At 36.8% G+C, this 18,139-nt stretch overlaps 1 protein-coding gene across 6 annotated transcripts in view; it reads left to right on the top strand.

Annotated features, from left to right (window-relative positions):
- The window catches only part of PAN3 (poly(A) specific ribonuclease subunit PAN3), a 131,147-nt gene that overhangs the window by 38,386 nt on the left and 74,622 nt on the right, over positions 1–18,139 (top strand). The gene's annotated exons all lie outside the window — the stretch shown is intronic.

The raw sequence follows: 18,139 nt of genomic DNA, 5'->3' as shown, positions 1-18,139 counted from the left end.
TCCTACGGTCAGAGAAATACTAATTTATATTTCATTTTAGTAGTTATAGCTGTTGTTTCTTAAATGCTTACCTTGTGCCAGACACTGTGGTGAGCTCTTTACATAAATCATCCCTTTTGGTGTTCCTCACAGTTTAGGACGCAAATGTTATTGTTAAATGAAGAAACATCTTCAGAGAAGCTAAGTAACATTAAGGTTAAATAGTAGCCAGTAGAGAAGCGGGCGTTTTCACCCATGTTTGTCCGACTTTAAAAATCTCTTTCCCTCTCTCTGATATACCCTCTAATGTATTAGAGCTGTGATTGATTTAATGATCTAGCTAGTTAACTGAACTTCTGGGGAGGAACTTTGTTTTAGGTGAGAGTGCATCCACAGACTGTGCATACTGGACGTGGACTGTGGCCTCTGCGTAACTGCAGTATTTGTAAAGTTAGTCCTTTTTCCTCACCTTTCCATCCGATTCTTAGTGACAGTTACTTTTCTTTCTGGATCTGGAAACACCTTTACGTTGATTTCTTGGTCTTAACCTAACACCTCTAGAAGTTTTTCAATTTCTGAAAACAAAAGGTAACAACAAAAACCTTGAGTCAAAACAGCAACAGAAACTTTCTCTGAAGTCTGAAGGTTTCCACCTGAATCATTCCTAATGCATTTATTCTCTTCAGTGTTGCATTTCTTTCAAGAGCTCTATGATCCCCCATCTTTTAGCACTTAGCAATCTTTTTATTTCTTTTTCACCAAGAGTCTCATGATATGAGAGAGCCTGTTTACCAAACCCACGACTTTTGTAAAACAGTGATTCATGCTTTCATTCTAATACATTCATACAAAAAAAAAAAGATGTATAAATACAAAACATGCTCGTCAGAGAATCAACGATACTGTTTTCCTTAGGTTTTTTTGTAGCTTGGTGGAGGCTAAATTTATTTTACATGTGGCTCTTTTGACGTACATCAGGTCTCTGTACTATGTTTGTGGAGTTTCCACTTGAGGACCTTTAGAATAGCTTCTGTTCTTTTCTCTGATGTCTTTACCACCCATTTATTCCTTCAGTATCTGCAACTTGGCATTTTCCAAGTTTCACTGAAATTGCTCTCGTACAATGTCAGAGATCTTCTTAATTACCAAATACAGCATTTGATCCAGCACTTAGAACCGCTGGCCACCTCTCTGTTTTTGAAACTCTTTCCTCTTTGCAGTCTTGACTCGTTTCACCTGTGGCTCCTTGTGAGCTCCTTTTCTTGGCTCGCTTGTTTTTTGCTTTCCCTTGTACGCTTAAAATTCTTAAAATTTTATTTCTATTAGAACCATCTACTGAGTTCAAGATCCAGATTTTTTGTGCTTTCTATCTTTGCATGTAGATACGTATCCCATTATCACTGCAAATTTGGCATGTCTAAAACTCGGTGCATTTTTCTCTTCTCCAAATCTGTGGATCCTTTTGTGGTTCTTCTTTTTTTTATTTTTTATTTTTATTTTGCTTCAGCATATGAAATTTATTGTCAAATTGGTTTCCATACAACACCCAGTGTTCATCCCAAAAGATGCCCTCCTCAGTATGTGGTTTTTCTTTAGTAAATGACTTCCTCATCTTCCCAGTCACTGAGGCAACATGTGTTGACTTCTTCCCGGTCATCTCACATTCTGCCATTTGATATAAGAAGGGAACTACTGAAGTTTGGCTATCCATTAACTGGCAGATAATACATTGGACAATGTATTTGCCATCCTATTAAGGCTGTTCTACAGTAATGACATATCATCCCCAATTGACAAATAATGGAAGTTGCAATTTAGAAAAACCTTACTTTTTTTTTTTTTAAAGGTTTTATTATTTTTTTTTTTAAGTAGTCTCTACACCCAGCATGAGGCTCGAACTCACAACCCAGAGACCAAGAGTCACACACTCTACCAACTGAGCCAGCCAGGCACCCCCCAAAATTTTGTTGTTAATAAGTGATAGAGCTAGGATTCCTAGCTCAAGTCTATTTAATTGTAAATCTGAGATTTTTCTACGATGTTGTCTGCCTGTAGTCTGTATTCTTTAAAATTCTACAGTATCTTCTTCTTTCCTTTTTTAACACTACTGACATAGTTTATATAAACCCTAAGTGTATCTTCTGAATAATTTTTCTCAAATCCCTTCAGGATCTGTTCTACTTATCTAGGGCTATCTCTCTTTAACCATCCACACTTCCTAAATTCTAACCATTTTGAATCTTTCATACCTCATATAACATGAAATATGTTGTCACTTCTCTGTATCTTTGTATTTTGTGCTATTATTAACCGAATCTGAAAAACAAACAAAAAATCTTTCCTCCTTTTCCCTTCGAGAGTTAACTCAAATACTACCTTCTCTGTGAATGCTTGCTTAAACACCTCAAAGAAATTTTTTTTTTTTTTTTTTTTTTTTTACTGTTTCTATAATACTTGGTGTTAAGACTTACCTCATTCTGTTTTATATTAAGTTTCTCTATCTGTTTGCCTTTTCTCACTGGACTGTAAATATTTTGAGTCTGAGCATGTATTTGCTACTATTTTTGTACCATTAATGTATTTTGTCTCAAAATGTTACTGTTTAATTTCCTTTTATTAGGTAATGTATGCAGTTTTGTGGTATTCTAATACTTTTATATCTTTAAAAAATTTGATCATGGGTTTTCTGGGCTATATGGCCACCATGTTTTACTTTAATGATCACAACTGATTTAGAACAGAGGATGGTGATTTCTTTTGAAATGTTAGAGGATCTTCTATTTTTTTTATTTTATTTTATTTTTGTAATTTTTTTTTTTTTTAATGTTTATTTAGTTTTGAGAGAGACAGAGACAGAATACGAGTGGGTTGGGGCAGAGAGAGAGGGAGGCACAGAATCTGAAGCAGGCTCCAGGCTCTGAGCTGTCCGCACAGAGCCCGACGCGGGGCTCGGACTCACGGACCGTGAGATCATGACCTGAGCCAAAGTCTGACGCTCAACCGACAGAGCCACCTGGGCGCCCTGAGGATCTTCTATTTTTTTTAAAACGCAAAAGTTTAACATTGTCCAAGTATTCTTGATACTTTTCAATCTCCTGAGCCTGGCAGTAGTCTTAATTACTTCTTGACACTGTTGTGAAGTTACAGGGCTTCTCCATGTTGTACTTTTCTCACCATCTTCGCCCGGACACCCAAGCAGATGGCGGATGGAAGGTTACTGGAGACTCCACACCAGGAGTACTTTATTTTACCTGAGTGTGAATTCTCTTTTATCTTTTCTTAGCCTTTGCCTGCGATGATTACCCATTTCTCTGTCTGACAAAAGCTGTATGTGAATTTCACATTTTTTTCTTAGAACAGTGATTCTCTAGTTCAGATACTGTTGTTTAGGATTGAAATATTCTGTCACCTACCTTACAGAATTACGAGGATTCAAATTTCCAAGCCCATAGTGGATATTAAATAAATTTCCATTTCTACAGTTGCACCTTATCACTTCTAAACTTTGTCTTTGTTTATATTTATTTAGGGTGCTGTCAGTTACATTCAGATGTGTGTGGCTCTGTGCGTGTGTGTGTGTGTGTGTGTAATGAGGCAGTGACATTAATTGTCTTTTAGAGGCTCACATTTTAACCACTACTCTTGAATATTTTTAAAAATTAGTTTAAAAATGCTTTTTTTTTGGAAGGGATAACAGTGTGCTCCCATCTTTCCCATAAGAATGAGCTGTCGGGGCTCCTGGGTGGCTCAGTCCATTGAGCGTCTGCCTTCTCCTTGGGTCATGATCTCGTGGTTCGTGAGTTTGAACCCCACATCGGGTTCGCTGCTGTCAGCGTGGAGCTCACTTCTGATCCTCTGTCCCCCTTTCTCTTTGCCCCTCCCCTGCTTGTGCTGGCTCTCATTCAAAAATAAACAAACATTAAAAACAAAAGAATTAGGGGTCAACTTGAATAAAAGAAGGGGAAGTGCATGATTTTGTAAACTTCTCAAGGTGTCACTGGTTAAGATTTACTTAAAAGTAATGACATGTTAAATAAAATCATATTCATTTTGTCTCAATATGGATCATAAATTATTAGTGTTACTGTTGTTTTAGCTTACCCCCGAAGTGATATAAATGGTTGAGAACGGTTGGACTGTTGGGTGTATTAGGGAGATTCATACTTGTCAACACCACTTTTGATGGCATTTGCCCCCCTTGTGGTCTGATTAAATGGCATTTCTTGTAAGAAGTATTTAAGTAGAAGAATGCTCACATTAAAATCTTTTGGCCCACAAATCCTCCTGTGAATTCTAGTTGCTTGTTACTGGTGCTTTTAAGATCCCAGCGAGGTTTTGGAAACTCACTGGATATACTTCAGGCTTTAGCTTCTTGCTGAGTTTTAGCGTTATTTCAGGTGATTTCCAGACTTTAGGCCCTAGGAGATGGAATCGTTTGGGCTTTAGATGGAATGGGTGGGAATTTTATGAGGTTGAGGCTTAAACCTGTCTCTACTCAGGGCTCCTCAGTACTTGGAAGAGTTCTAGAACTGTGGTGCAGCTCAAACGGCATTAGCATGTACATACTGCTTTCTGACCTCAGATCTACTTCTTTTCTCTTATAGCTGCTGTTCCAAACCGTTAACACTCTGCTCACACCTACTCACCCCTTCTCTGTTACTTTTGAGTAAGTGACTTGTGTTGTTCAGAGGAGGGAAAAAGAGAGAATGAATTGTCTCATGTGGCAGCTTTTGACCTGTATACGGCATTTTCATTCATGCCCTTCCTGTTTTTCTTCCTGTGTCAGACAAACAGGTGTTCTTCTATTATATGCTTCAGAGCCTATCTTTATTCCCTCTAACAATGTCTTCTATTATTTATCCCTTTTCAGTTGTAGACAGTCCCTCCCTGTAGACAGTGATTTCTTCCTGATAGTTTGTGAACATGCCATGTTTAAGTTTCTTTTGCTCTGGGACCCCAAGGGTAAGGAATGCTACGTGAGGAAATGTTCTGGGGTCAACATGTTTGAGAAACTGCAAAACAATTTGAGAAGTGCTTCCTGCTTATTGTTGCTACTTTTTTTTTTTTTTTAACTGTTAATTCATCCCTCAATCCCCAGTGTTTTGCTGTTCACTTTCATGACTCTGTTGAAACTCTTTTTGATAAGGTTACCAGAAGTATCAGTTTTTGCTTGATCTCTCTCTGCTCCATTTGACATTGTTGACCATTCCTCTTTCTTTGAAACTTGTGTTCTCTTAGCTCTTTGACTGTTCTTTCGTAGTCTCTCTTGGGGACCTCTTGTCTGTGGTCCTGGCCTCAGGAACTCTCCTAAGCTCTTGTCCTTGACTCTCTTCTCATTTACCTCGCACAGCGCCCCTTGGGGATCTCAGCACATCTTCATGACTTCAGCTACTCCCTACTCATAGTTGACTTCCAGGTATATATTTTTTTATCCTCTCTGTCCTCTACACTCACTGTAAGTACTAGCTTCTTCAGAACATCTTCATCTATACGGCATAGGACTATGGAAATTCGTTATGTCTAAAATGAGTATCACATCTTTTCCTTTAAACCTGTTCACACACATCTGGACACACTCATTCACAACTCTGTGCCGTCTTGGTTATTGATGTCACCCAGTTGTCTAACTTACGAGTTTTCTTGCCTCTTCCGTCTTCCTTATCTGTCATATCATTTGGCCAACGAGGGTTCATTGATTGGGCTACTTTGAAATTTTCTAGACACTTTTTTTTTTTTAAGTTTATTTGTTTTGAGAGAGAGAGAGAGAGAGAGAGAGAGAATGAATGAATGAATGAATGAATATGAATCCCAAGCAGGTGCTGTTGGTATGGAGCTCAACGTGGGGCTCAATCCCATGAACCGTGAGATCATGACCTGAGCCAAAATCAGGAGTCAGATGCCCAACTGACTTGCCACTAATTCAGGAAATTGCCTGAAATAGTCTTCACTGTTAACATCACTGAGTTATAATTTAGGTCCTTCATTTCTTACCTGGACACTTACTATTATAGATTAACATTATCTGCTTTCCTGCTTCTGGTCTTAACTTTCAAACCACTGCCTAACTGATTATTTGATCTTGTTTCTTATCTTTGTCATCTGTTTTTTGTCAGTAGAATAAAATCCAGATCTTTCGGGAATGTATCCAAGCTGTACCTATTGATTTCTCTCCTGATTACTGCTGTAGACCTACTCAACTATTGAATACCATGCTCTTTCTGCCTCTGCCTTAGAACATTGTCTTTGAACATTGCTTTGATTGCTGTGTCTTTGTCTCTGTCTTGACTCTGCAAACTTGTCTTTTAGGATTCATTTCAAGCATATCATCTTTTGACCTAATTGGTCAGCATGAAGCATTTGTTCACTTTTCCCTAGCACTTACATCGTTCTAATTAAGGCATGTATAACCTGTCCTAAAGGCACACTGTAGATGCTTCTACTTAATATTGATATGTGGATGTTCTGAACGTCTGGGATTGTGGAGTTGGGTTCAGTGTACATTCTGTACCTGTGAAATGCCATTCTGTGAGCCTCTAGACCATAGTGCCTGTGTTTTCTATGTTTTTCTTCTCCACAGTGCCTAGCACATTGCCTAATACGGTATCTTCTATGTATTAGCTGTTGAAATAATTGAATGGATGAACCCGGATTAGTGATTGGTGATTCATAGTATTTGGCCTGATGTTAGTCCTGAAATTTAATGCTTTGTGCATTGTCTTAAGTTTTTTTGGTAGGGTTTCACGACAAAAAATATCATTATAGAAAAATGTTTGAAAAATCTTAACATATGTTGAATCTGGTGATCGAGTATGACAGAGTTCTTGGTTAGAGAAAATGCCTCTAAGTAAATTTCTCTTACTATATAATGTGGCAAATAAGTTTTAGTATTATATATGTATGGATAGAAGCTGTACATAGATATAGAAAACAGTTATAGCTATATAGTAATTCTTGACTCTATGGAATGCTGTGATGGTCTTGTTTTCCTGGACTACTCATTAACTGACCTGACTAGGTCGTCTTCTCTTTTTAGGGAGGGTGATTTTTTTGTTTTTAAGCTTTCTTGAGATGATTGACACATAAATGAGAGTAGTGCTGAGAATGAGCTAGGTAATAACGCCTCTGTGACCATTAATGATTACCACTCCTGGGGGACTTTGACATACAACAAACAGGTTTCAAGTGGAAGAGGAGCGGTTCATCTGTTTTTGTTTGAAAATGTCTTCCATCCACCGTACACCGATTTTGCTTTTTTGTGCACATTGATTCTGTTGGTATCAATTGAAATATCGCATACCGTGTGAATGCTTGTGTATCGTCGTGCCGTTCGGTGGCGATGATAACTCTAAGCGAAGGGAACTGTGTAAGTGGCTTTATGATGAATAAATCTTAAACTTTTCTGTAACTTTTTTGTAAAACATATATACTTATGGGAAAAAAAATCAGATACCATAGAGAAGTACAAAGAAGGAAGCCAAAATGTCTCCGCTTTCCTCACCATCCGGAGGTAAGAGCTCCCTTAACGTTTTAGTGAACACGTTTACCATCCTTTGTATGCCTGTGCCCACGCACACGTACACGTCTTCCTTCGTTCCCCTTCCTCTGAGACAGAAGCACACCATTTTGCAGAAATAGTTACTTAGTATAATTGCTGATTTGTAGCCTGATTTGTATTTTATTTTTACTCTGGGGGCCTGTTTCCATGGCAAATAAAAATAAATCAATTCACATGATTTTTATGGCGACATGCTATTGTAGGTACCAAATTCCACATAACTGAATGCCCACTGATAGATATTTTAGTTACTTCCTTTTTAAAAACAATCATAAATTGAAACATTACATGCAAAACTTATGTGTACAAAAATTATGTGCCCATACTTGATTTTCTCCTTAGCTTTAGTTCCTAGGTTTCAGAGTACTAAGGCATGCTTATTTTTCATTTTGATACATATCGTCAGACTGTTCTCAAGGATAGTGTTTAGGTTGGGGCGCCTGGGTGGCTCAGTCGGTGGAGCGTCCCACTTCGGCTCTGGTCATGATTTTATGGCTCGTGAGTTTGAGCCTGCGTCGGGCTCTGTGCTGACAGCTCGGAGCCTGAAGCCTGCTTCAGATTCTTTGTCTCCCTCTATTTCTCTGCCCCTTCCCCACTGGCTTGCTCGTTCTCTCTCTGTCTCTCTGTCTCTCTCTCAAAAATAAATAAACGTTAAAAACAATTTTTTTTTAAATAAAAAAAAAAGAATGGTGTTTAGGGTATTACCTATTTATGATGTACTTTGTAAAGGATAAACTAATGAGTATCTTTGAAAATTTACATTCCCATTGTTTCAAGATGTATAGAATTACTTTTGCTGAGCTTCTGAAACGTTTTATTAAACTCTATCTTAGTACAAACCTTATTACCAATTGATTTTCATTTCGTAGGTTCTGACGTATTGATGTTACTTCACTCTAAAGATAGTCAAATTATAAATAGGAGAACTTCTGTTTATTTATCTATTAAAAAAATTTTTTTTGAGAACTTCTGTTTAAAACAACACTGGAGTACATCTCTTGGAAGCATTAGTAATCAACTTTCTTCCACAGTTTTCACCAATTTGATTCTGGTTTATTTAGAAAATCATATTTCCTCTATTGGGATGTTTACCAGTTTGCTTCAGAAAAGTTTGAAATTGAGATACTAGACTAATTTCACAATAGTAGTAATATTTTAGATGTTAATTGTTAACTTATAGGATGAAACCTTGCTGGTCTTGAGCAGGTCAGCTGAAATTAAGTATATTTTGATAACAAATATAAATGTAAATATAAATTGACCATATTTGGATGTGCTTGAAATAAGGGGAAATAACAACCCATTAAATTAAAAAAGTCTTACAGAAATGTGAACTTGGAGGCTCTAGTTAGCTATTTGACTTCTCCTTTCCACCTCCCCCCTCCCCCCCTTCCTCTTTATCCTGTATGACTTATGAACACTGAAGACTGGTAAAAATAGCTCTGAATAGGGCTTTTCTTTGTGCCTGTGGGTCTCATCTTTTTATGCCTTTTTACACACAATTTATCAAGGCAAAATACTTGCTAATTCCTGCCTTTCTTCCTCATTATCAGCATCCCTTCTTTTACCTTTCCAAGTAATTCACCTCTGCCAGGAAAACCACACCCCTTGGGCATAAATCTTTGGAATTAGTCCCAACTAGGCTCTTTTGTTAAGTCCAAATAGGGAACAATAATAGTGAAGATGGGAGATTGGAGTAGGTTTTAGAAAAAGTAGATAAGGCTAAGATTAACATCAACTTTTTATCTCCTGTTTGTTTTTTTTTAATTAATTCTGTCAAGAACAGTGGAGACTTGACCTGTTCACTCTAAATGGATTTCATCAGTAAACACATTAAGCAAAACTTCCATTCTCTTCCTTTCTTCCTGCTTTCCCTTCCTCTTTTTCCTCCTCTTCCTTTTCTTTTTCTCTGCTTTTCTCTTTTATTCTCTTTTATCCTGGCTGAAAAGTAAAAGATGGATTAGAGGTGAGCAAGACTGGAGTTTAGTTGGTCAATAAGGATGATGTTGCAGTAAACCTGAGAAGAGATGACAGTGGTGTAGAGGAGGGCACTGATGGTGACACGGGTAGAAATAGTTGAATTTGAGAAATATTTAGAATGTAGAATAGATGTCATGATTTTGATGCTTCAGAAGTATCTGCAGTATCAAAAGGATAGGTGTGGCATAATTGATCTGTTTGGGAAAGAAACGATACAGACAGCGCAACAAAACTTGAAAACCAAGTTAATAGGGCATCTTGGTCCTAGGCTGTCACCATCTAGAGCTGTGAGAACTTAAATTTCTGTTGTTTAAGCCACTCATGTATGGTATTTTGTTATGACTCTAGCAGACCAAGATAGTTGGTGGTAAGTTAAACACATGTATTATAAAACCTAAGGCAACCACTATAAGAACAGAGAGTTACAGCTAATAAGTGGAGAGAAGCAATAAAATGAAAACTCAAAAGTCGGTTAATCCCAAAAGAAGGCAGAAAAAAGAAAAGGGGAACAAAGAACAAATAGAACAAATTAAAAAAAGGGTAGCAAGATGGTAGCTAGGTTTAATAATCACATTAAACGTAAATAGCCTAAATGTCCCAAGAAGAAGGCAGAGATTTCCGGGTTGAATTTAAAAAAACAAGATCCGACTATTTGAAGCTGACAAAAAACCTACGTTAGACATAAAGACAAACATATGTTTAAAATTATACCAGGCACTAGTCAGAAAAGACTAATGTGCATGTTTATTACTAGTATTCTATACCATGTACATTATTGGACACTACAACAGGTAGTACAATTACAATTACAACAGTAATTATAGTAATAGTAATGTACGACTACATATTAGTGTATAGATTAGTAATGTATAGTATACTATAGTATACATTAGTGTATACTATATAGAGTATAGTAACTCTATAGTATAGTATACTATAGTATACATTAGTGTATACTATATAGAGTATAGTAATACAGTTGGCCCTTGAACTACATGGGGGTTGGGGTAGTAACCCTCCATGCATTTGAAAATGCATGTGTAGCTTTTGACTCCCCCAAAGTGTAATGACTAGTAGCTTAGTGTTGACTGGAAGCCATACCGATAACATAAACATTTGCATGGTATATGTATGATATACTGTATTCTTACAGTAAAGTAAGCTTGAGGAAAGAAAATAATAAAATCATAAGAGAAAACACATTTTACAGGTCCCGTATTGAAAAAATCTATGTGTAAGTGGACCTGCACAGTTCAAACCTATGTTGTTCAAGAGTCAGCTGTATATATAGTATAGTGATGTATGGGGTACATACAATATAGCTGGGATAGCTATACTCCTATCAGACAAAGTAGATTTCAGAGCCGAGAATATTATCAGGAGCAAAGAGAGTTGTTAGATAAAGGGACAGTTCATTAAGAGCATGGATGTACCACTCTTAAATGTTTATGTACCTGATAAAAAGAGGGTTAAAATATGAGACCAAGACTAATAGAGTTGAAAGGAGAAGTAGACAAACAGTGATAGCGATTTCAGTACTCTGAGTATTAGAAGAAAGACAAAATCAGTAAGGATATGGGAGATTTGAATAGCTCTGTCAGTTTGACGTTCATGGAACACTCTGCCCACACACAGCCAAATACATATTCTTCTTAAGTGCACATAGAACATTGACTAAGACCAATTCTGGGTCATGGAACGAGTCTCCATAAGTTTAAAAGGATTCAGGTCGTACAAATGTGTTCTCTGACCACAATGGCATTAAAAGAGAAATCAGTAACAAAGATTTTTGGAGAATCTCTAAGTATTTGGAAACTGAACAGCACACTTCTAAATTATTCATGGAGCAAAGAAGAAATAGGGGAAGTAGAAAGTTCAGTACAACTTTGTAATAGCACAGCTACTTTGTAATTTTCATTTTGAAGTGAATGACAATGAAGCCATGTTAAAAGTTGTGGGATGCTGCTAACACACTAATGAGGTAGATTTTTAGCATTAAATGCCTAGAGTAGACAAGAAAAGTTCCTAGGTCAATGACTTCAGCTTCTACTCTAAGAAACTAGAGAAAGAAGAACAAATTCAGCCCAAATTGGTCTCCCTCAAAGGTAAGTTCATGTCCTAATCCCTGCCTGGAACTTGTGAATTCTACTTGATTTAGAAGAAGAGTCTTTTGCAGGTATAATTAAGTTAAGGATTTGGCGATACCGTCTTGAATTATTTAAGTGGGCCCTGAACAGTGGCAGGTCCGTCCTGGTTAAGACGAGGCAGAGGGAGATTGCACACGGGAGAAGGGGATGTGAGGACCGGGGCAGAAACAGGGGACGTGGTACAAGCCAAGGAATGCCAAAGAGTGCCGGCAGTTGCCAGAAGCTAGGAGAGAAGCATGGAATGGATTCTGCTCCCGTGCATCTGGAGGGGAGCACCAGCAGCTTGCTTTTAAACTTCTGGCTTCCAAGAAGTGGAAGAAAATGCATTTCTGGGGTTTTAAGCCATCAAGTTTGTGGTAATTTGTTACGGTAGCCACAGGAAACTGGTGCATACGCACTAGCAACAAATAATATAAAGTGAAAGTTTCAAAATTATGTAATTTATGATAGTGTCAGAAATACAAAATGTGGTTTGATCTGACAGAAAGTCTGAGGAACTGTACGTTAAAAACTTTGAAACTTTCCTGAGAGGAATTAAAGAAGACCTAAATAAATGGAGACGTATAACATGTTCATGCATCTGAAGACTCATTATTGTTAAGATGCAAGATGTTGATTCTTACCAAATTGATCTATAGATTCAGTATACTGTCAATTAGAATTCAGCAGGGTATTTAATTTTTTTTTAACGTTTATTCATTTTTTGAGAGACAGAGACAGAGCCTGAGTGGGGGAGGGGCAGAGAGAGAGGGAGACACAGAATCCCAAGCAAGATCCAGGTTTCAAGCTGGTAGCACAGAGCCCGATGCGGGGCTCAGACTCACCAACTGTGAGACCGTGACCTGAGCCTAAGTCGGATGCTCGACTGAGCCACCCAGGCGCCCCTCGGCAGGCTATTTAATAGTAATTGATAAGTTTAGCCTAATACTCATGTAAACATTCAAAGAACCAATCCAAACTAAAAAAAAAAAAAAAAAAGGCAAAAAGATGCAAGAAGTACACTATCCGACTTCAAGAATTACTGTAAAGCTGTAGTCATCAAGATGATGTGCTTTGGACATGAAGATAGATGGGCATCAGTGGAGCACAATCAAGTCCAGAAATTAACTTGCTAATAAATAGTTGATTTTCAACAAAGTAGCAAAGGCTATTGAGCGGAGGAAGAAGAGTCTCTTTTAGCAAACAGCGCTAGAATAATTGAGTGTGTGCAAAAATATTAGACTCCTACCTCACGCTTCATAGACATTGACTCAGTGAATCTTGGACCTAAATGTAAAACATGAAATCCTAAAACAGAAGAAAACAGAATATTTGTAACCTTTGTTGGGTTAGGCAGGTATTTCTTAGGTGTAACGACTTCGTCAACATTTAAGAACCACAGTTCTTTGAAAGCTGCTGTTAAGGGAATGAAAAGATCATAGACCTGGAGAAAATATTTGTATAACACATAGACCAAGGATGTCTATCCAGAACTGTCAAATTCCACAACAGAAAACAAAAAATCAATAAAAATGGTCAAAAAGTGTGAACAGACATTTCACAGTAGAAGATACAGAGTGGCCATTAAGTAAGTCATTGGGGAATGCAAATTAAAACCACAATGAGATACATCTATTAAAATGTCTAAAATATAAAAATCTGACCAAAGCTCACGTTCACGAGTATGTAGAGCAACTTGATCTTTCCACAGAGTGCTGGTGGATATATTAAGATAGTAGCACTACTTTGTAAAACAGCTTACCAATTAAACAATTTTTTTTAATGTTTATTTTTGAGAGAGAGAGACAGAGAGCGAGCAAGGGAAGGGCAAAGAGAGGGAGTCAGAATCTGAAGCAGGCTCCAGTGCCTGTGCTGTCAGCACAGAGCCTGATGTGGGGCTCGAACCCAAAGACCGCAAGATCATGACCTGAGCTGAAGTCGGTCGCTTAACGAACTGAGCCACCCAGGTGCCCAATAGCGTACCAATTTTTTAAAAAGGTTATATATACACATACTGTGTGTCCAAGCCATTCACTAATGGGCACTTTCCCAAGAGTAATGAAATAGGTCTACACAACGACTTGTACCTGAGCGTTCTCTTTGTAGCTTTGTTTTTAATAGCCCCAAACTGGAAACCACCTTTGTCCATTGGATGAAAGGATAAACAAATTGTGGTGTATGGATATTATGAAATACTAGCAGTAAAAAAGGAATGAAATATTGGTGGGGTCAGTAACATGGATGAATCTTAATGTTGCCAAGTGAAAGAAGCTCGCAAAAAAAACCTGCATGTATATGTGTGTAAGATTCATTCATATTAAATTCTAGAAAAGGTAGATTAATCTATAGTGACAGAAAGCTGATCTGTGGTTGCCTCGAGACCAAAGTAGGGGAGTAGAGAGGAATGGGAGGGAGGAATTCAAACGAAGTTTGTGGCAACATTTGGGCATCATGGATATATTCATTATCTTGATTTGGGTAATTGTTTCCCGGTTTCTGCCTGTGACCAGAGTTTCAAAGAGGTTATATTTTAAATATGTGCAGTTTAGGGGCACCTGGGTGGCTCAGTCGGTCGGTTAAGTGTCCTGACTCTTGATTGTGGCTCAGGTTGTGATCTCACATCGCTCGTTAACAATGCATAGCCTGCTTGGGATTCTCTCCTCTGTTTCTGTCTCTCTCTCTGTCTCTGTCTCTGTCTGTGCCCTGCCCCACTTGTGCGTGCTTGTCTCTCAAAATAAATAAACTTAAGAAAATGTGCACTGTGTTTATATGTCAGTTATATCTAAATAAAACTGTTAAGAAAAAGCAGGTCATGTTTCGTTTAGAAAGTAGAAAGATTACTGATAAAAACTTAAGCCATTAGACAAATAAAGCAAATTGAGTTCATTATAAGGAATGTATCATGGAAGGTATTTTATGGGTTTTTATGGGCTTATTATGTAATTTTTAAAAATCCGACCAATATTCAGGAACAGTAGTGGTTTCTTATCATACATCATACCACCTTAGGGTAACTTTCTTACAGACCTTTTTGACATATTTGCAGTGAAACAGTATGTAAGAGTTTGTGCTCTATTTTCATTTAATATAATCTTCCTGTTTTTCTACCACATTTCTACCACATAAAAACCTATTTTAATGGTGGCACTTGTCATTTTGTTTTGCACTATTTATTAAATTAGTCCCTTAATTTATGGGACTGATTTATTGTGGTCTTAAGTAACTGTTCTGTTTATAGTGGAGTCCAGCAGAGTCTTAAAAATCTGAATTTTACTTTAAGAGTAGCAGTTTCCATGGAATCCTATAATAGTAGAAAAGCATAAAATTGTGTTGAACACGAATGAGCTATTGGGGCGCCTGGGTGGCTCAGTCGGTTAAGTGTCCAACTCTTGGTTTTGGCTTCAGGTCATGATCTCACTGTTCGTGGGTTCGGGCCCTGACTCGGGTTCTATGCTGTCAGTGTGGAGCCTGCTTGGTATCCTCTCTCTCTACTCCTCCCCCTGCATGTGCTCTCTCCCTCTCTCTCCCTCTCTCTCTCAAAATAAATAAACTTAAAAAAACAAAAACAAAAACCCGAGTTAGAAACCTCATCAGAAAATTACTTCATTTGTGAAAAACCCTGTAAGTTAAGGAAATACTCTATCATTTTGGTTGGGTGGGATGTCTACATTGAAATGTTAATTACTGTTTTATTTAAAATATAATAACAGGGCTGCCTGGGTGGCTCAGTTACGCCTCTTGATTTCTGCTGTGGTCATGATCTCAGGGTTTGTGAGTTTGAACCCTGTGTTGGGCTCTGCGCTAACAGAGGTGGGGAGTATGCCTGGGATTCGCTCTCACCCTTTCTCTACCCGCCACCCCCCCCCCCAATTAAAAAAAAATTAAAAAATCTTTTAAAATAGTTACAACAGTGCTTTTGAAGCTAAAGGTTAGGGCTTGATTTAGTCTATTTTTGTTTAGAGAATACAGGTAGGGATTACAGGTAAATGTTGGGGGATGGTGTCAATTTATAAAAAGCACTTGGTTGTTTTTGGCATGAAAGTTGCAATACAAATTTAAGTATATGAGAACCTAAAACTCTATTTTTCTTGATAAATTCTCCCAAAGTCTTACTTGACTAAAAATTTTTTTCAAGTGTGCATTTAGAACTGTTTAAAGTTTGCTGAAAATCAGGGTTTAAAATATGAATAAAAATTAGAAATAAAATTATGAATATCAATATAATTATCTGTATATCAAAAAACAAAGTTGATACTACAGGAACATATTTGGATAGTTACGTAAGGATTATGTAAATCCTAGAGCAGGAGTAATAAAACTTTTTATTCTCTTTAGTGTTGTTGAAGTTAGAAAATTTTTACAACCCAAGTCCTTGAGTCTTTAGATGCAGCCTTCACCTCTTAAAGCTAAAAGAAACTTTATTTTCTGATGAACAGATATTTAATTTTAAGGTGATACTGGTTTTAGTTAACCAGTTTTGCCTTACTGTTGAGAAAATTATTTTTTTAAACATGTTCAAAGTGGGTTCCTGTGCTGTTTTGTCACTTTCTAAAACCCATCTTTATCCCTTAACCCCCCCAAATTAAAGCCATTTCAAGAATCTAACCTTTAATGGTAGTTAAGTAATTGCATAATAAAAAAGTATTCTCATTATTACTATAATTTTTAATTAATACTTGAAATATTTCTGATAGTTCTAAGAATTTACATTGTCTGTTAATAATAATAGCTCTATTCTCTTATTCCTAAACGTAGTGGGTTTTTTTGTGTTACACCTAAATCCTGTGTAATTGTTTTTTCTGACATTTAAATCCGTTTACTTTTTCTCTAATCTCAAATACTCAGAGTTGAATAAAACCAACTCTCACCCCATCCACTCAAGGGAATTGCCTTGCCATCTTAAATCAGGAAAGAGAAAGGAGGGAAGATTTTAGATTTTTCTCTTCACTTCTTAATTAAAATTCACTGTGAGGTAGTTTTTTTGCCACTGTGACTGTTGAATCTCTGAAGGTTGCAGTTTAGTGTGTAAACTTTCATAGTTAACATTAATTTAAATAATTTCTATTATAATAGATTTGGAGGCTCTCTCATTTGTTATAATGACATTTTATATATGATTTGTTTGGGAACGGTGGAATGATTATTTCCATCCTTTTCTCCTTTGTAAGAAACCTTTCAAAGTCGGCTTTAAAATTAATTTAAAATAATTAATTGAATTTAAATTAATTTAGAGAAGCTCAGCTTTGAAATCAGGTAGTCTGTTATTCATAGTAAATATAAGGTCTAACTGACATGGAAAATGAGTAATACCTATTTCTCAGGAGTATGCCACTAAAAGTTTTTGTATACACGTGTAATTTTCTTTGTCCAAATTTGCTGTCTCTTAGTAATCTTGTAGTCCTGATGTCTCCATCTCTTTTAGGCACTCTGGACTCTTTTACCAAGATACACTTTGCTTTTATCTTGACTCTTACCTTCTAAAATAGGTTTAAGATGAACTGAAACACATTGTTAGAGCTCTGAAGTGATCCTGTTAGTAGCCATGTGTTCCTTGTAACTAGGGATTAGTGTGTTAGTAAAATGCATGGACTTCTTTTCTACCCCAGAAATTAAGGAATTGATCATACTTTTAAAGAACATGCCACTATTTTTGAAAACTTTAGACTTTGGAAGTTTTAAAAAATAAAAATAAATATATAAAAGTGGTAGAAGAGGAATTTTTTTTTTTTCCCTTTGGAAAATATATTTCGGATCAGGCCTGATTCCTCCTCCTCCTCCTCCTCTTCCTCTTCTTCTTCCTTTGTTTTTTTTTTTTTCCTTCAGAATTTCATGTCTTAGATGTGGCAGTAAAGGAGGTTCATTCTTCAGTATGTTTTAATTAAACCCAGATTAACATTTTCTCTACATTTTATCACTTTAATGTTAGCCGGTATGTAACTGGTAAACTCTCATTTGTCTTAGAGTTTAAATTTAGGTCAGCCTATTGGCTGTAATCTTCCAAATCTAATCATTTGAACTCTAATTTATCAGGTTGAAGTGTCGTTCCTACTGAATAGGGAAGTTGTTCTTGGGGTATACAGGAATTAGTCCGTCGTCTTATTTTCTGCCTTCTGTGGGAATGCATTTTTACATTCTAATGACCAGTTCTAAAAGATTTTTAAGTGATTAAATGCTTTGCGTAATTAAATTCTCTAAGTAATTAAATTCATGATTCAGTGTGTTTTAAACTTAGTTTGTACGTACACATGAAATGTGGGCCGAAGTGTGAATTATACTAAATTATCTCCTTGGCTGACCCTTTTGAAAGCTGAATTCAAATGATATCGTTAATGAATCTTTATTATGCTTAGGCATTTAGAATTGAAAATGGTCACCATCTCAGAAAAATATTTTGGATATTCATTTGTTCTTCATGGACAAGATAGAGACCGTTTGTGAATTTGATGTACAGTCTCATAATGTTCCAGTAGTTCTTAAAGCCAAACGTTACCATGCCATT

Source organism: Panthera pardus, unplaced genomic scaffold (genome assembly GCF_024362965.1).
Source record: "Panthera pardus isolate Hobbes unplaced genomic scaffold, ASM2436296v1 HiC_scaffold_1, whole genome shotgun sequence".
Taxonomy (NCBI): Eukaryota; Metazoa; Chordata; class Mammalia; order Carnivora; family Felidae; genus Panthera; species Panthera pardus.
Note: the sequence above shows the minus strand (reverse complement) of the source record. Positions and strands in the feature narration are given on the sequence as shown.